The sequence below is a fragment of the Sus scrofa genome, chromosome 11 (assembly GCF_054392235.1).
Source record: "Sus scrofa isolate SSC_HxYL_T2T_F1_AM1 chromosome 11, Sscrofa_HxYL_maternal_Yorkshire_Landrace_v2.0, whole genome shotgun sequence".
NCBI classification, from domain to species: Eukaryota; Metazoa; Chordata; class Mammalia; order Artiodactyla; family Suidae; genus Sus; species Sus scrofa.
Window position 1 is genome coordinate 67,485,156 of NC_139393.1, and position 19,875 is coordinate 67,505,030.

General features: G+C 39.2%; 1 long non-coding RNA gene across 5 annotated transcripts in view; it reads right to left on the bottom strand.

Moving 5' to 3' along the window:
• Positions 1–19,875, bottom strand: part of LOC102165694 (uncharacterized) — a 134,763-nt gene that overhangs the window by 52,366 nt on the left and 62,522 nt on the right. For 3 of the 5 annotated variants that reach the window (XR_014820108.1, XR_014820109.1, XR_002336726.2), the window contains one exon: positions 19,378–19,604. This is a non-coding gene — a long non-coding RNA (uncharacterized LOC102165694). Of the gene's footprint in view, positions 1–900; positions 2,990–19,377; positions 19,605–19,875 lie in introns of those variants that run through there. The other 2 variants (XR_014820107.1, XR_014820110.1) reach the window with 2 other exon arrangements.

Here is a 19,875-nt window from a genome sequence, read left to right on the forward strand (position 1 = left end):
TATAAACTTTCCTCTTAGAACTGCTTTTGCTGCATTCCGTAGGTTTTGGAGTGTCATATCTTCGTTGTCATTTGCTGCTAGGTATTTTTTAATTTCCTCTTTGATTTCTTCAGTGATCCATTGGTTGTTTAATAGCATGTTGTTTAGTCTCAACATGTTTGTGTTTTTTGCAGTTTTTCTCTTGTTGTTGATTTCCAGTCGTATAGCATTGTGGTCAGAAAAGATGCTTGATATGATTTCAATTTTCTTAAGGTTACTGAGGTTGGATTTGTAGCCCAGGATATGGTCAATCTTAGAGAATGTTCCATGTGCACTTGAGAAGAATGTGTATTCTGTTCCTTTGGACAAAGTGTCCTATAAATATCTATTAAGTCCATCTGGTTTAATGCTTCATTCAGGGCCTGTGTTTCCTTATTGATTTTCTGTCTGGTTGTTCTGTCCATTGCTGTAAGTGGGGTGTTAAAGTCACCCACTATGATTATGTTGTTGTCAATTTCTCCTTTTAAGGTTGTTAGCAGTTGCCTTATATATGGTGGTGAACCTGTGTTGGGTGCGTAGATATTTAAAATTGTTATATCATCATCTTGGATTGATCCTTTTATCATTATGTAATGTCCTTCTTTGTCCCTGAAAATATTCTTCATTTTAAAGTCTATTTTATCTGATATGAGTATTGCTACTCCAGCTGTTTGCATGAAATATTTTCTTCCATCCTCTCACTTTCAATTTGTATGTGTGCCTAGAAGTGAAGTGGGTCTCTTGAAGACAGCATATATATGGGTCTTGTTTTTATATTCATTCAGCCAGTCTATGTCTTTTGGTTGGGGCGTTTAGTCCATTCACATTTAAGGTAATTATTGATATGTATGTTCTTATTGCCATTTTATTAATTACTTTGGATTTGTTTTTGCTGCTCTTTTTCCTTTCCTTCTTCTCTTGTTCTTTTCTGCCTAGAGAAGTTCCTTTAGTATTTGTTGTAAGGCTGGTTTAGTGTTGCTGAATTCTCTCAGCTTTTGCTTATCTGAGAAGGTTTTGATTTCTCCTTCAAATCTGAACGAGAGCCTTGCTGGGTAGAGTATTCTTGGTTGGAGGTTTTTTCCTTTCATCACATTAAGTATATCATGCCACTCCCTTCTGGACTGCAGAGTTTCTGCTGAAAAATCTGCCGAAAACCTTATCGGGGTTCCCTTGTATGTTGTTTCTTTCCCCTAGCTGCTTTCAAGATTTTCTCTTTGTCTTTAATTTTGGTCAGTTTGATTAATATGTGTCTCGGGGTATTCCTCCTTGAGTTTATTTTATATGGTACTCATTGCGCTTCCTGGGTTTGAGCGAGTGGTTCCTTTCCCATGTAGGGGACGTTTTCAGATATTAGCTCTTGGAATATTTTTTCTGTTCCCTTCTCTCTCTCTTCTCCTTCTGGCACCCCTATAATATGGATGTTGGTATATTTAATGTTGTCCCAGAGTTTTCTTAGACTCTCTTCATTTGTTTTCAATTTTTTTTTCTCATTTCTGTTCTGCATCTGTAATTTCTACTACTCTGTCCTCCACCTCGCTTATTGGTTCTTCTGCTTCCTGTATTCTGCTGTTAGCTGCTTCTAGTGAATTTTTATTTCAGTTATTGTATTTTGCATCTCTTCTTGTTTAAGTTTTATATCTTGTATCTCTTTGCTCAGTGTTTCCTGTAAGTTATCCATCTTTGCCTCTAGTTTATTTCCAATGTCATGCATCATCTTCAGCATCAACGGTCTAAAGTCTTTTTCCTAGAGGCTGAGAATCTCCTGATCACTTAGCTGATTTTCTGGGGGGTTTTCTTTTTCCCTCATCTGAGTTAGAGTTCTCTGTCTTTTCATTGTTATTGGTTGGTGTGGTGACCTTTTTACAGATAATAGAGTTGTAGCTTCTCTTACTTCTGATGTCTGCCCCCCTTGTGGCTGAAGTTGGTATGGGGGCTTGCTGTAGGCTTCCTGATGGGAGGGGCTGATGTCTGCCCCCTGGCAGGAGATGCTGATTCTAATCCCTCTGGAGAGTGGGGCTTTGCCTCTGGCTGGGATTAGAGGCAGTTGTGTGCCTGAGGGTTCTTTAGGTAGCCTGTTTACTGAGGGGTGGGGCTGTGATCCCACCTGGGTTCTTGTTTGCCCTAGGGTTTCTCAGTGGCTGGCTGATGGGTGGGGCCAGATTTTCCCAAAATGGCCACCTCTGGAGAAAGGCATGCTGCTGAATATTCCTGAGAGGTTTGCTTTCAATGTCCTTCCCTCACAACAAGCCACATTCACCCCTGTTTTCCCAGGATGTCTTCCAAGAACTGCAGTCAGGTTTGACCCAGATTCCCTTGGAGACTTTGCTTTGCCCTGGGATTCAGTGCATGTGAAAGTCTGTGTGCACCTTTTAAGAATGGAGTCTCTGTTTCCCCCAGTCCTGTGGAGCTCTTGCGCACAAGCCCCATTGGCCTTCAATGCCAGATGCTCTGGGGCTCTTTCTCCCTGTGCCAGATCCCCACACGTGAGAGTTTGATGTGTGGCTCAGAACTCTCACTCCTGTAGGTGAGTCTCTGTGAACCAGTTAGTTTCCAGTTTGTGGAGCTTCCCACCCAGGAGGTATGGGGTTGTTTATATCGCTAAATCGCCCCTCCTACCTCTTGATGTGGCCTCCTCTTTTTCTTCTGGAGAAGGGTATCATTTTTAAGGTTTCTGGTCCATTTTGGTGAAGTGTGCTCAGCCTTTAGTTGTGAATTTTGTTGTTTTTAGGAGAGAAGTTGAGCTCCAGTCCTTCTATTCCACCATCTTAATCCCGTCCTCAAAATGGTTTTAATAAACTAAAGTCTTGGTGCTTAAAACAATGGGCTTTTGTAAGCAGGAAATCAGTTACATGGCACACCTCTTTCTCTGAAGATTCTGGATAATGAGGCATCAGTAGAAAACAAGAACACCATCTTATTTATTTTCATAATGTTCACCACAAGTTAGAAAAATCCAATGTTCAATTGATTCCTGAATTTGGAAGAAGGATATAAGTTCAATCCAAATTACTGAGGGGAAAATAAATACAGGCAGTCAATATGTGGCCATAACAAACCATTTCTACTATGAGTTATTCCATGGATAGACCCCAAATAGTGAGGAATATTGGAAAGAAGGAAGCAGGTACTTCCATAGGAAAAGCAAGCCCTACTTCCAGATGATTGTTTGGAACTGTTTTATGGTTTGATTCATCAGGTATTATGCCTTTGGGGGAAGGCAATGAAAAAGCTTACTTTTCCCAGAAATGCCTTTTTCTTAAGATCCTAAGATTGATATGTGATGGCTCGAGTGGGAAGGGAAAAAAAAAAAAAAAAAAAAACTCAGCAAACTATGGCCAGTAAGCCAAATCCTGCTTGTGGACTGTAATGGTTTTGGTAAAGAAAGTTTAACTGGCATATAGCCCCGCCATTCATTTATATACTGACTATGGCTCAAACAAGAGCAGAGTTGATTAATTGCCAAAGAGATTGTAAGGTCTTTTACAGAAAATGTTTGTCAATCCCTGGCTTACGATATCAAGTACAAGTGTGAAACCTGCCTCATCCATGAAAGACTTGTCTAGAAACTCCTGAATGAACAAGACTTAAAAGCGTGACTCTGTACAGCTCTTGACCTTAGAACTAGTTAACTAGATTTTGGGTAACTGAATTCCCTCAAGACTATCCCACCATGTACCAGAAAGTTACTTTGCCTTCCTCTCTACTGTAGATCAAGTATATCTTGTTAGATGCTGTTTCCTGTTCAAAGCTGTGCAGATAAAGGGAGAGACTGTTGTTCTAGAAATTATTTTCCTTGAATACACTGATGCAGTTAACTGAACCCTTCCCCACAAAAGCTGATTGCTGCAAAAGTTAAAATGGGAGTTCCTGTTGTGGCTTAGCAATAATGAACTCGACTAGCATCCATGAGGACTCGGTTCGGTCCCCAGCCCTGCTCAGTAGGTTAAGGATCTGGCGTTACCGTGAGCCGTGGTGTGGGCCGGCAGCTACAGCTCTGATTTGACCCCTAGCCTGGGAACTTCCTTACGCTGAGGGTGTGGGCCCATAAAGACAAAAAAAAAATAATAATAATTTAAAATCGACAGCATCTTTGAGTAATAAAAAAAAAAAAGGATAAATTAGGAGGTTGGAATTGATATACACACACTACTACATAGAAAATAGATAACTAACAAGGACCTATTGTATAGTCCTTACAATACTCAATACTTTGTAATAACCTATAAGGGGAAAGAATCTGAATAAAAATAGATATATATGTATGTAAAAAAAAAAAAAGGACAACATCTTAATCAGCTCAGGAGGCGGTAACAAAACACCATCAGTTGGGTGGCTTAAACAACATAAATTTATCTTTCACAGTCCTGAAGTCTGAAAAGTCCAAGACCAAAGTGCTGGCCAGTTGAGGACCTGGCAAGAGCCCTCCTCCTAGGCTGCAGACGGCTGGCTGGGTGTGCTCCCATAACCTCTTCCTTGTGTGCACGCATGGAGGGAGAAAGCCAGCAAGCTCTCTGGTATCTCTTCTGTTAAGGCACTAATCTCGTCGTCGTCGGAACAGCCCCTCCTTCATGACCTTAGAAAATGGCTTTTATAGAACTTCTTCATAGATCAGAACAAGTTGTAGTTCAAGCTTGCTTCGAAAAGCAACTACTACAAAGTTTATTTTCTCCCTTGTTTAAGGTCGTTGATATTCATTAATTATTATTTTGATTGGCAGATATTCTGCACTAACTTAGGTCTCTGTCACTGTTTACTAATAGATTTCTCTTGAATTGAGTACTTGAAATCAATCTAAATGTAAAAAGGGAGGTTACAATTGTCAATGCCTTTTTTTTTTTTTTTTTTTTTTTTTTTTGGTTTTTTAAGGCCAAACTTGTGGCATGTGCAAGTTGTCAGGCTAGGGGTTAAATTGCAGCTGCAGCTACCAGCCTACAGCACAGCCAAAGCAATGCTGGATCAGAGCACGTCTGCAACCTACACCATGGCTCACAGCAATGCCAGATCCTTTAACCCACTGAGTGAGACCAGGGATTCTGAACGCACATCCTCAAGGATACTAGTTGGATTTGTTTCTGCTGCATTGCAATGGGAACACCCTCAAAGCACTCCCTGATGTACATTGAACATGTATTTTATTTTTTGTATCGAGGGTCTACTTTCAAGACAGTTTTAGAATAGTTTGAAGATAAGTCCTACATGCAGAATTTTAGTTTAATTTGTTTCTAAAAGCAGCTTCACCTATTCGCATCTTGTGGTAGGGGTGGCTCTCACAAAAAAAAAAAAAAAATTCACATAAATGTGATGGAATTTTTTTTTTTCTTTAGGGCCACACCCAAGGCACATGGAAGTTCCCAGGCGAGGGGTCGAATCTGCAATCTACACCACAGCTCATGGCAACACCGGATCCTCAACCCACTGAGCAAGGACAGGGATCAAACCTGCATCCTCATGGATACTAGCCAGGTTCATTACCGCTGAGCCATGACAGGAACTCTGATGAACTCTCTTTAATAGGTGAAAGTGTGGCCAACTTTTTCCTGCAGGCCCCTATGAATGATAACAGATGGATCAGGAATTCGGGCCCATCTCTTGAATTTAATCAAAGAGACACAAAGATATTAAATCAATGAGCTCTAGAAAAACAAGGGAAAAGGCAAAGCTAAGTTAAAATCATGAGAAACAAGAACAGATCAGACTTACAGAGGCCTATGGGAGACCATTTTGCCCAAAAGATACTGAAAGAATAAACATGGTTCCAGACAGAAGCTTTACTTCCAATGACAGTTTCCCATTGGACCGGGCTGTATTTATCTAAACCTGTTAATAAGCCTCCCTTTTTGTTTAAGGAATCTTGAGCAGGTTTCAGTTCCTTGCACCCAATAACCTTGTCTAGCATAGAAATTGATGCCAAGTACAGCATAGCGAGACAGAGATCCTTAAAGGTATGAATTTGCCTGTGGCTTTGAGAAATGGGATGTTTCTCAGTGGGAAGAAAGGCAGAAAGGCTAGATATTACCTGTCGGGTGCATTGGGGACGCATCTAACTAATTTATTTACTGTAGCCTGGTGGAAACTAGATCATACCATCGAAAGAAAATTTGAGGGGATGAGGTTGCAGAATATAAGGTATTCCTTATGGCATTAAATCAGGTTTTAGAAAGGAAAAGATTTTCTCTAGCCCCAGGTGACCCTACTAAGTACAAACAGTGAAAAGCAAGGTGCCTGCACTAGTATAAAAACATGTAGGATTGTCATTTGGAGAAAACCGGGGGATGGGGGGAGGAAGGGGGAGAAGGTTTGGTATTGCGTCCTATGAGAAAATGTCTCCTAGAGATTCCCAGAAGAATCAGACACTCAGTCAAGGAGTCAAATGGATCAGGAAGTCAGGGAAAAAAAACATTAAAAAAGCAAGTCGGGGGTCACATTACAAAATGGGATATAGCTCCAAAGAAGACATTCTAAGCCTTCTTGTGTATTTATAACATACTCATCATGTATTAACTTTGGTAATCCATATTTGCCTTCTTATAAATATGAAGTAAAATCTTAAGAAAAAGGGAGTTAAGTACTTTAAAAAAAAGAAATAGAGATTAAGACTCTTCTGTTCTATTCTACAGTATCTGGGAGAAGAGAACAAAATCACAGGGAAGATTGAGTGACATAAACTGGAAAAGTAGGTCAAAACTTGGGGTGTATAAGAGGGAAAGAAAACGAAAACGATGCGGGGTTAGATGGTGTAAATAACCCGGAGACAATAACTGGCAAGAAATCCCTCTTTTCCCCAGAAGAGTGTAGCAGAAAGCAAAGGAAAGGGGGCTGGGGGAGAGAGAAAAATTAAGGGGACAATGAATTATATTAAAGCAACACAGATGATAGAAATATGAAGCAAAAGCACTATTTGTTAATTTCTAAATATGCTTTTAAAAAGCACCGTTCTCTATATTTCTCTAAATATCTGACCTCTGAAATATACCTACACTGTTTGAAACTGTTTTTCAGTCTCTCACTAAAGTGAAATTTGAAAGAAATAACTATTTTTCCCTCTGGAAATTCAAGTAAAATGATTACAGAATATTCACATACTTTGTACTAACAAAATCTCTCTTCAAAAGTTTAGGGTTTTTCTATTCTCTTCATTGTATAAGATTGTCTCACAGTTGATAGTGCTTAAATTGGGTCAGAAGATAAACCTTGCCAAAAAAAAAAGGGAAAAGAAAGGACCTTTACTTAGGCTTTGACATAATTCATTATATTTGCAACTATACATAAAAAGAAGAAAGATGAAACCCTGACTTATTAATGCCCTTTTATATGGCTGTCAAAAAACAGGAACACAGCCACTATTTATCTGATGACATTGGAGAGAAAAGTACTTCCCAAACGATGTGAGGTTAAATCTACAAAGATAAGGTGAATTGTAAAGGGAAGCATTTAACTAGTGAAACCAATCAGCACAGACAAGCAATCAGGGAATCATTGTCACTTTTTCTTCCTCAATAAAAGGTTTATACTGTTGGGCTTTGGGGACTAAGTGTCTTCATAATTACATCAGATGTTTACTTCATTTAGCCTGTCTACAAATCACTAAGTCATTATGTGACATGAATGTGATTGTTCATGATTCCAAGAAATCTCAGCTTAAATTTTCCCTCCCCTTTGGACCAATTACACTGTATTGTTCATACCTGCTCACTTACTGTCTCCCCCACCTGTCTGTAAACTCGTTGAGGACAGGGATAAATAGAATGCAGTGGTTCTCAAAGTGTGATTCTGAAACCCGTAGCTTCCGCAGCAGCCTTACTTGGGAAATGCAAATCTTGGAGCCCATTCCAGATCTGGAGCCCAGGATTCTGCCTTCAGGGGTCCTTCTGGTGATCCAGATACTTGCTAATAGCTTTGAGAATCACTGATGAAAAATCACACTCAGGCACCGAGCCCAACATACATAGCACAGCGTCAAATCTGGAGGGAAAATTATACCCATGGGGAAATTTATCTCATGCTGTTTCCAGCACACTCGCTATGTTCAATGTCTCATTGCCCCAGATTCCACCTATCATATAGAAAAGTGAAGCATTCACTGTTCACACTATGGAACCATATTACTTTCATCCAGGATATTTTAAGTATTAAATGGAAATACCTATTGTCTTGTGCAGGATTCATTCCTTTTAGATGAGGGGCATCAGGAAAAGCTTCTGGTTTAGGTAACAGTTCTTTGTACTCTCATAACATCCTGAACGCAGTAAGGAGTATTCTAGATTTGCTTCTTACTCTCACTGTGTGCTCCTGAATGGCAATTACTGTGCTCATTTCTTAGACCTCAAGAGATTAGAACCAAAAGTAGCAAATATTCAGTAATATATTAAATGAATGAATGAATGCACCTTATAGAAAATCAGCCTTCTGTTTACAATTACCTAGTTCTGAAATTTATAAGTAAATATTTCAATAAAAAGTTCCATCTTCAGGAGTTCCCTACACTGATGCCCACTGGAAAACACTAAACCCATTCACATTAGATAATGTTTATTACCAAAGTATTCAGTCTCTCTCTGCTGAGAGGACACAACATTCTGGGGTTCTGCGCATTTAAAATATTTCAGAGGTAGGGTTATTATTCATAATTATGCCCATTCTCTTCAAAATAATCCACTACTTGAAAATGATTGACCAAGAATCAGGAAACAATACACATTAAGAGAAGCATGACTTTGTTGGCAATATTACTAGGTCACTAAGAAACGAGATGGGTTACCCAAAGACAGGCAAGTGGCCATTTATTTATTGCAGATTAAAGTGAAGATGCCCACGTTAGCTCCACCAGTTAGTTGGTTATGTGTAACCAACCACGGCAATGCCTGTAGTTACTAATGACACACATCTGTAAAAACACTTCCTATCTTCCCACCTAGTCACATTCAAATGGACAGAGGAGAACTTTAAAGTCTGAACACATTCTTCTTAAGACCACCCTTCTCTGTTATGAAACATAGAGTATATTCACTCCCATAGAAAATTCCTGGGCCTACAGGTTCATTGAGCATAATTTCAGAATATAGTCTTGCCAATGTGTACAAATGGTTCTGATTGTTCCCCTTCACTCTAAATACAGTTTCACTTTTTTACTGCCTAGAGAACATCTTTCTTATTTCATAGCACATAAAACAAGATCTATGTAAAACCAGGCCTTTCTTTCCAGTTATAGCATTATTCTCCACTATTGGTGAATTTAGTATTTTCCAGCCTCATGTCTATGAATTTTCCCATGTGCTGTAGAAAATGATCTCTGAAATGAGGTTCTTTAAAGCCAAACCAGTTCTGAAACCCTAACCATTCTACCTATATTTACCTCAATTCATTCTGCCCTGAAGGAGTTTAAACTGTAAGAATAGTTACATTCCTTTTCCCAAGTTGCTTTTCTTTTTCTGCCTATTTTTTAAGTAACCTAATTTGTGACACTGCCTCTCCTTTTATTGATGGCCTCTTCTGATCTAATCCATGGCTGTAGGTACCACCTACGGCTGATGATTCACAAATATACTTCATCCCTCCTGAGCTCCGGTCCCATAAAATCCACTTACCACTGGACATCTCAATATAGCTTTCAAAACACTTCAAACTCAGTGTCTCTAAAACTTAGCTCATAATCTCTACCCCTAAAAGTCGTTCCTGCTAATCAGGTCTTTGCCTGTACCATTTCCAAAGCAAAACTCCAGAAATACATGCTCAAATCTGACTGCCCTCTTATCTTTATAGCCAAACCATTTCTCAAACCTTGCCCTTTCCAACCAATTAGACCTCAAATCCATCCACTTGACTCTAACTCCACGGTCACCGCCTAGTCCAAGCCACTTTTATTTCCAACCTAGGTCACTGCAACTGTCCTTGAACTGCTCCCACCACACTCACTTGTATCTTGCAATCCAGGAGCCCGACATCTATAACCACAGATCTGATCATGTCATTCATTCCCCAACTGTAACTTGCCCATGGTCTCCGACAGTCCTTCTGATGCAGGTTGTGTATCTTTCACATGATCAGTAGGGCCTTGCTTGAAGTCTAAATTCTTCACCAAGGTCTAGAGGGCTGCATAGGGCTCCCTAGCTTTCTCTCCTGCCAGTCACAACTTCACTCTCCATAACCCAGCCAAACTGGCTCTCTTTTCCTCACTTAAGTCACTTGTTTGTCCCACCTCAGTAGCTTTCCATATACATTGCTTTGCAAACAGCTTCAGCTTAACTATCACTTTCTCAAAGACACCATGCCAGGTTGTATTTTTCTGAAATTGTTTATAGCAGAGCAATATGCATCACCTTATGTTTTCTAAAGCCCTGTCCCTTTATGTTAAGAGCTAAAGTCTCTGTCCCCTCCTGTTGAACCTAGGCTGGCTTGTGACGTCTCCAGCCAACAAGGTAAGGCAGAAGTGATACTGTGTGACTTCTGGGACCAGGGCATAAGAGAGTACATCTTCTGCCTGCCTCTTTCTTGGGATATTTGCCTTTGAACTTATCCCAAATGCTGTGAAGAAGCCCAAGCACATGATCATGGGAGGTGGTCTGGCCAACAGCCAGCATCAAGTACCAGACATGAGATTGAATGTCCTTCAGCTGATTCCAGCCTCTATTCCTTGGGTCCTTCAGCTGAGTCCCCAGATATCAAAGAACAGAGACAGTCATCACACTGCGGTCTGTTTTCATGTTTGACTCACTGCATCTACAAGCATAATAGCACTTGTTGGATGCACTAGGTTTGAAGTTAGTATATCATGCTTCCCTAAGAATTGGAAGAGATCCCTCCCCTGGTCTTTCTCTGAGACTTGGTCTTTCTGTCATCAACATCCTAACTCTTATCTCACTTTAACTATGCCTTTAACATCTCTCTTCTTTTTAACCCTAGAAGTTTGAAGCAGATATGAATTTTATCAGCTCTGTTCACTTCTATATTCATGGCGGAGATGTTCAGTAACTATTACTGAATATAATTGTAAAATTAGGGAATGCAGTTCTCTTAGAGATAAGATAAAGAAAGAGGATCATAACGTTCAGAAATTGGAAAATGAAGCTAAAATGAGTAGCAGAGAGATAATGAGTAGCTTTTCAATAAATCCTTTAGAAACAAATGAAGATAAAAGACTACAATGCCATGCTTTGGAATTACATGTTGCTGGTGTTTCTATCTGTGAGATAGGAGAAGCTAAGGCATAAGATGGGTTGACAGCATATATTTTGACATAAAGCAGAGCTAAGATCATAAAACCCTGGGAATTTGGAGGAGGTGAAAAATACCTTAGTATGTTAAAAAAAAAAAAAAAAAAAGTAACTCAAAGCTTTTTAAAAGTCAAATATCCAAACAATGATGTCTTTAGAGAAGTGAGCAAAGGGACAGAAGACCTAGAGGTGGGAACCAGTATCAGAACCCTGTTGTCAGCAGCTCTAAGCAATAGAATCACAAAAGTATTCACCATTAGATTGAGGCCAGCACACAAAAACAAGCATCTAGAGCTTCTTGGCCTGAACACTCTCTCCAACAAAGAAAACAAATTAAAAATATATCATTAAACTTATGTGGATCAGAGATCTAACAATTTCCTCATCATCAAATACAGTAAATCAAAATTAATAATACAGCTGTCTTTTCAAATAACATCAGATGTGAAAAGTGTGTAGGTAAGTTCTCTAATGCCATTTTTACCGTAAGGTCTTAGGTTCTTCAAACCTGATTTTTTTCTTTTACTGAATTTTTTAAGAGTCTAATTTTCAGAATATCTTTATTTTCAGCTAACTTGTGATAAACAGTTATGCATCTGTAAAACTAATTTCATTCAGTATCTAGAATGAAGGAGAATCTGTATATAAAAAAGCAATGGATGGATATGCATATTTTATTTATGTTATCAGGAAAACTTTGAATAAAACTACTTTCATGGCTACTTAAAAATCTCCATGGGATTGAAAAGTGGAAAAACAAAGAGCATAGATACATAAAAATATATAAAGGGAAATCAACATTTCCTCTGGAAAAAGAAAAATAAGGTCCTCCAAGGATTAGTGCTAAAATAGATTCAAGTTTTAATTAACATAGACGAGAGGACACAATAAATTCTATAAAACTGTACTTCAAAACCAAGCACTCTGAAATAATAAAAGGCCCAGTCCAATGGGTTGTCTTGAAAAAATATCTACAGTGGATAGAAAAATACCAGCTAAGCTTTACTCTAAACATATGTAAGATAATGTATTTAAACACAGAGTAATCCAAATCCCATTTACAATCTAACTGGGTTTGAGCTACCAGCAAAACTCAGGAAACAGTCGAGAGGACTTTGCAGATTGACCGTCCCTAAAGGCATCCATGTAGCTAGTGCCTTCAAACAGAAAGTCTTCCAAAACGCCACGCGGAAAAAGTACCCTGGCACACAGCTTCTCTTCAGAAACTCATTCCTGACCTGCCCACATCGATCTCAGCTCAGCCAGTCTTGCTCTAATTCCCCAGCTACAAACCCTGGTATTCATTTCCCTTTATAAAGCTACTGCTTCAGGCTTTCTGATTTGACAACCTGAGCCAGCTCTAGCTGTAATCCTGCCCATCTGCTCACTGCAGAGCAACTCCCACAAACCTCCTAGTATTTATTCTGATTCAAAGTGGCCCCTCCCCATGGGGAGCCCCTTACCCAGGGGAGCACGCCTCACGGGAAGGACTTTCATAATATTCTCTGAGGCCAAAGGAACAAATAAAGCAAATAAGCATTATTACCACGCTCAGTTATGGAAATGTCCTTCTTTCTTTTTTGTGTGGGAATGCATCTCATTTTATGAATGAAAACAAACAGAAAATCAAGATTTACCTTGCTGTGTTTTGGATATGTGCATCCTTTTCAGATGATATCAATACCAGAAAAATTATCTGAATTTTGCTAATTTATGTTTATTCTGTGTGAATATAAATTTAACCATCCTTATCTCCCACTGGTTACAATCACATAGCTGCATTATGTTCTTGGTTTAAATTACAATATTGTCAAATTAGCAAGAACATAAACAGATACGAATAGCAATGAAATTGTCATGCATATATGCTTTCTAAGTTACAATATGCGCAATAATATGTACACTCTTTTAAAAGTACTTGTATCACATAACTGAAAAACACCATTTGAATACAAATGTCTTACATCTTTCTGTCAATTAACTCCCATAGCAGAGCAGTATCTAAATAACGAATCTTCATGACTTATAATTACAAAGTGCCATATGCCTTTCTTTTAATTAAAGTGATTTCCATATTATATCCAGTTTGTTTTATTAAAACAAATCAAAAAGTAAAAAGCCTGGTTGAATTAAATACAAAATTAACACACAGGCATGACCCGATTCTGCTTTAAATTGCTCATTCCTATGAACTTTTTTTTTTAATTCTGTAGAATTTCAGCAAAACCTGTGTGCATCAGAGGTGTCTGTGATGGAATGCTTCAATTCCCTTTACATCCATGGTGTCCCAAACACAACAAAAGCAGATTTTAAAAACAGGTTGAGACCATTTGTTCATGCCTCCAATATACAAGTTTTCGAACTTATTCCAACTTGGGTGCATAGTATGCTTTTGCCATCTACTGGAACCCTGATAGATTGCAGGTGTAATGATTTTTGCAGCAATAGTTGAAACAATGGTGATTAAATTGGATTAACTGGACCCTTTAAAGATGATTTCTCAAGGAATTCTGATGATATATATAAGCAGAGTAAACAGTCTTTTCCAAGATTTTTAGGAAAGCAATCTCCCAAAATTAGAGACCTTCAAAGATGCCTGAGAACCCTTCCTTTGTGTATAATCACTCCCTCTTTCCAAAACCTCTTTTAAGATGCAAGTATGTCTGTTTAGAATCTTCAGTGCCATAGCAAAACAAGAGAAAAATGTTTGGATTTCAAAAAGATGGAGGCTTAGATAATAAAGGGAAAGATGTAGAGTCATACTAAGTCATTTTTATTTTTAGTAAACATTAATTTTTGTTGAAGATGAATTATTTTTCCCTAAATATGATCACTCTGACAATTTCTCCTTTATTTGACAGGAGAAGGTTTCCCATAACCTTCTTACATTTAGGGACCACAAAATGCATTCCATAGCATTTTGAATTTATGATCGCATTTTAATTTTGCAATTCTCTGAGTTTGATAGATTCAGTATTATCACCATCATCTGAATGGTTTGGTAATAACTCAAATAGAATTGGAGCAGGCAGACTCTAAGATGACCCCTAATGATCCCTCCTCCTGGTTGGTGTTCATACTGTTGTGTAATTTTCTTTCCTTTGGATTGTGGGCCGGACTTGGAGATGTGCCACTTACAAATAGAATACAGCAGAAGTAATGGAAAGCCACTTTTGAGGTGAGGTTATAAAAGACTTGATCTCTCGCTCTCTCTCCCTCCTCCTCCCTCTGGCTCTTCTCGCTTGCCGGGTCTGATGAAGCAAACCCAAATCCTGTTGTAGGCTTCCCTGTGGAGAATACACAAGGGCCAGAGGGTCCTCTGTGTCTTTGACCAACAGCTAGTGAGAAAACAAGGCCCTTAGTCCAGCAGCCCACAGGAAACTGGATCCTGCCAAAAGCATGTGAGTGAGCTTGGAAGGAAGTCTTTCTTCAGTTGACCTTTGAGGTGACTGTAGCCTTGACTCTATGTCCACTGCAGTGCTAGGCGTGACCACAGGCCAGAGCATCCCCCTAATCTACACATAGCTTTCTCATGCACAGAAACCATTTAATCGTAAATGTGTTTTTAACTTTAAGCTAATATGGTTTAGAGTAGTTTGGTATGCCATAAATAAGTAACTACTACACATATAGAAAGTGATTTCCCATAGATATCAGCCTGCCTAATGATATAAAGGCAATAAAAACTTTTAGCTTATCTCACTAAGTTGATAAACATTCATATGCCAGCAAATTTAAAAATCACGCAGAAACAAAAGAAGGAACAAGTAATGCAATGCAACAAAAATTTGCCGAGCACCTAATCTTTGAAAGGCCTAGACTAGGCCTTTTGATGTTGAATAGGAAATACTACAGACTGAATGTTTGTGTACTCCTAAAATTCATATGTTGAAACATAATCCCCAGTGTGTGGCTATTTGAAAGTGGGGTCTTCAGGGAGTGATTAGGTCATGGGAGCAGAGCCCTCATGAGTGGAACTAGTGCCCTTATAAAAAAATCACAGGGAGATCTTTTGCCCCTTCTGCTACATAGAACAATAGTGAAAAAACAGCCATCTTGAACCAGGAAGGAGACTCTCAGCAGATACTCACCAGATACTGAATCTGCCTTGACCTTGGACTTCCCAACCTCCAGAACTACAAAAAAATAATTTTTTGTTGCTTATAAGCCACCCAGTCCATGGTATTTTTGTTACAGCTGCCTAAACAGACTGCCTAAGATAGGAAGTAATACAGGTAAAGATGAATTACTAGAGAGAAGATTAGATTGAAGGATATTAATAATGGTGCTGATATTTGGAAGGCTCAAGGAAGAACATCCCCCCTGCATAAAAACTGGGAAAGACTCCAGTGGACAGGCTGCTTTTGAAACAGGCTAGGATTTCACAAAAGGAAGAAAATTCTGAGTAATAGTTAAAACATGTGAAAATGCACATAAGTAAGAAAATGGGACATATTTGAGAAAGAGTGAGTGAGTGAGTGTTTCATGCATGGAGGATACTGGGGAATAAATCTGCAGCAGTCAAAGGAGCAATTACAAAGTCCTGAATGCCAGGTCTAAGAAGCCTGCACTTACTTAATTCCTCAAGGATCCAATGAAGTTGCTTGAGTAGAAGACAGGCCAAAGTAGCATCGTAAAAGAATTGTTTTGCAGCAAAATGAAGGATGAGCCCAGATATTACAAGGAAAAAATGTGAAAGACTTTGAAATGAACCAAAAAGGTTATTGGGAGACTTTAATCTTAAACTATAGCTGTTGAGAACAGGAGTCAGGCATACAAGTTGGGCATGCCCTGGGCCAAATCAGGCCAGTGGCCTGTTTTTGGACAGCACTTGAGCTATAAATGGTTTTTATATTTTTTAAAAGGTCATAAAGCAAAACAGAACAAAACCAAGATAAATAAGTGACAGGGACCACAGAGCCCTCAAATATTTACTGTCTAATCCCTTACAGAAAAAAATTTGCCACCTTCTATTTCTAGTTTCTGATTTTAAGGGAGTTGTACCTTTCCTGGTCTTTGGAGCGATTTTAGAATTCCATAAATTGTAGGTAGCTGATAGCACTGCAGATGATTCTTGTTGATTAGCATGCAAAATAATCCTGTCTGATAGACATTTTATTTCTCCTACCTAACCCCACCTCCCCCATCCCTATGGAAAAGAGTTGGTTTTGCTTCCATCTATAAAATCATTTCATGGCCTATATATCTCTGCCCTTTGAATTATCTTTTGAACTGGTTGTTAACATCTAAATGGTTACCTCATAAATTCATGAGTTAAATACAATTTTTGACATGTGTTCATTTTATGCTTTTTATGAGAGTCAGGATTTGGCCTTTTTTTTTTTTATAAATGTGTCTTTTAACAATGGGAAAAGAAAAAGATGATAAATCAGAGATGATCCAAGCTGCCTCTAAGACTCACGTATGTTCCACTGTATCATTAAGCACCATGGAGTTCTGGGTGTCTCTAGTTGATGGAGTTCAGCAATTCCCCAAGTGTGTGTGGAGGTTTAGAGACTGAAGCAGGCAGCTCATCCCTCTATTGATACTAAGGGTGTTCTGGGTGTTCAGAGATGAGGACTGAACCAAGTGAAGGACCTACCCAATAAAGGACCAGATGAAGGGAAAACCCCACTCAGTAAAATTAATAGCATGAGGAGTTCTCGCCATGGCACAGTGGGTTAAGAATCCGACTGTAGAGGCTCAGAGCAATGCAGAGTCCAGTGTGTTAAAGGATACAGAATTGCTACAATGGAGCAAGTTGTAGCAACGGAGCAAGTTTCAGCTGCAGCTCAGCTTCAGTCCCTGGCCCAGGAACTTCCCTATGCCATGGGTGCAGCCTTAAAATAATAAGTATCATAAAACCTGGCTGAGGCAAGGAGAGGCAAAGCATGGGAGGTCAAATCATGTACCTGAGCCCTAAGAGTATTAGCAATGCCTCACAGTGGTTCTTTTCCAAGTCTACCCAAAGCACAAATATCAGTGCCTTCTCCTTCTTGAAAGACCTACCTGTTCTCTCGCCTCTCTCATCCTCTAGGACATGACTTCTTCTCTCAAATGTTTTACCTTCCATCTCGCTTCTTCAAGCACTCTTTTTTTTTCCTTTTTGGCCACACCCATGGCATGTGGAAGTTCCCAGGCTAGGGATTGTACCCACACCAGAGCAGGCGACCCAAGACACTGCGATGACAACACCAGATCTTTAACCCACTGCATCACAAGGGAACTCTCGAGCACTCTTTTTTTCCACCCTTCTAACTGCTAAGTAAAAATTCTCTCCACTAGTTCTTCCTTTATTGACTCTAATGGTCCATTAAAATCAATTCAACAAATAACTATTTCTCTTTGTTCTACAGCAATAAGGGTTTAATCCTGAAACTCTGAGTGAGTGATATTTGGGTGTTTGGGGACGGTAATAGTGAGATATTCAAATTCTACAAGGTGGAAGATGTTTGTTTCTCCAATTAGAAAATTCTGGGAGTTCCCTTCGTGGCTCAGTGGTTAACAAACCCGACTAGGATCCATGAGGATTCAGGTTTGATCTCTGGCCTCACTCAATGGGTTAAGGATCCCGAGTTGCCAAGAGCTGTGGTGTAGGTCACAGACATGGCTCAGATCTGGTGATGCGGTGGCTGTGGTATAGGCTGGTAGCTGTATCTCCGATTCAACCCCTAGCCTGGGAACCTCCATATGCCCTGGGTGTGGCCCTAAAAAGCAAAAAAAGAAAATTCTGAATTAACTTATCCTACTCTACAAGGGTAATGGCAATGGATTTGGGGACAATGAAGCGGATCAAGAAAGCGGTCTGTATGGAAATAGAATATTTATAAATTGGCATTTATGGAATGTAGAGGATGAAACATAAGAATTGGCATAAAAGATATTCCAGTATGTCAAGTGTGGTCCATTATGGGGAATTCAGATCAAGGAATTGGTGTGGCAGGTTGTTGGAAAGGTTATGATGTGACTTTTCTCAATTTGAGGATCAGTTATAGTTGTAATAGTCATGACAGAAAAATTTTAAGACTTAGAGAATGACTGGTGTAAAAGTCATTCCCAGATATACTACAGACAAATCATATAGTTTGGGTACTTATTTTGTCTTTTTTTATCTAATTCTAGGGTAGGAACATTTCCGTGATTTCATAGACCTTTTCTATTATTTTATCCCTGAATTTGAAGAAATACAACAACAAAAATTGTATGTTCACATACTTACTGTGTTTGGAATGTAATTATGGGGTCTTCCTTTTTTTTGGGGGGGGGCCACACCCTCAGCATATGGAAGTTCCCAGGTTAGGGGTTGAATCCGAGCTACAGCTGCCAGCCTACACCACCGCCCACAGCCACAGTAATGGGGGATCCAAGCTGCGTCTGAGACCTACACCACAGCTCATGGCAATGCTGAATCATCAACCTGCTGGATCACCAACCCACTGAGCAAGGCCAGGGATCAAACACACATCCTCATAGATACTAGTCGGATTCGTTTCCATTGTGCCACGATGGGAACTCCTGGATACTGCTTATTTCTAAAAAGCTTTCCCATATAGCAAAATATGATTATGACCTTCTGTTAACTTCTGAAGACTGTAATACCATCGTTAATCTTTATCATATGAGTCCATTGATTATGCCTCTCTGCAAGATAAGTCAGTGATTTAAGAAGATTTTTATCAGTGGAAACTAACATCTGGGATGGAATAAATCATATTCCATTTACTTTATGAGACAAAACCTCATGATTTCTAAGTATTTTTTTCTCTATACATGTGTGGATTTAAAAATTTTTCACTTTCCATATGTCCAGGAAGGGTATTCAGAGTCCTAAATTTTCCAATACCTCCAAAAATAGATCAGTTTAAAAAATTCACCTGGAGGAGTTCCTGTTGTGGCTCAGTGGAAATGAATCTAACATCCATTAGGATGCAGGTTTAATCCCTGGCCCCGCTCAGTGGGTTAAGGATCTGGCATTGCAGTGAGCTGTGGGTGTAGGTAGCAAATGCAGCTCAGTTCCTTTGTTGTGGTGGCTGTGGTGTAGGCAAGCAGCTGTAGCTCTGGTCCGACCCCCAGCCTGGGAACCTCCATAGACCAAGGGTGCGGCCCTAAAAGCAAAAATAAAATAAAGTAAAATAAATAAAATATTCACCTGTAGTTACCATTGCAGCTCAGCAGGTAAGAATCCAACATAGTGTCTGTGAGAAGGCAGGTTTGGTCCCTGGCTTAGTAGATTCAGGATCCGGTGTTGCCACAAGCTGCAGCATAGGTCAAAGATGTGAATGGGATCCTGTGTTGCTGTGGTTGTGATGTTGGCCTGCATCTGCAGCTCCAATTTTATCCCTAGCCCAGGAACTTCCATATTTTACAGATATGGCCCTAAAAAAAAAAGAAAAAGAAAAAAATATTCAAACCCATTTAAAAGCCTGATTCTATCTAGTTCAATGTATAAAAAAGTTTCAGAGTCATTATTTCTCCATTTTCCTTCATTATTTTGTACAAAATACAGCTTCATTTGTAAAAGAGAGGTATTATTTTTTTTGAGAAAATGGATTATATTCTGACCCTTGGCAAATCTATGGAAAGCAGTCAAATGAATAATATGAATCCTAGTTTCAGGACTTGCTTAAGGCAAAATACGTCATATAGG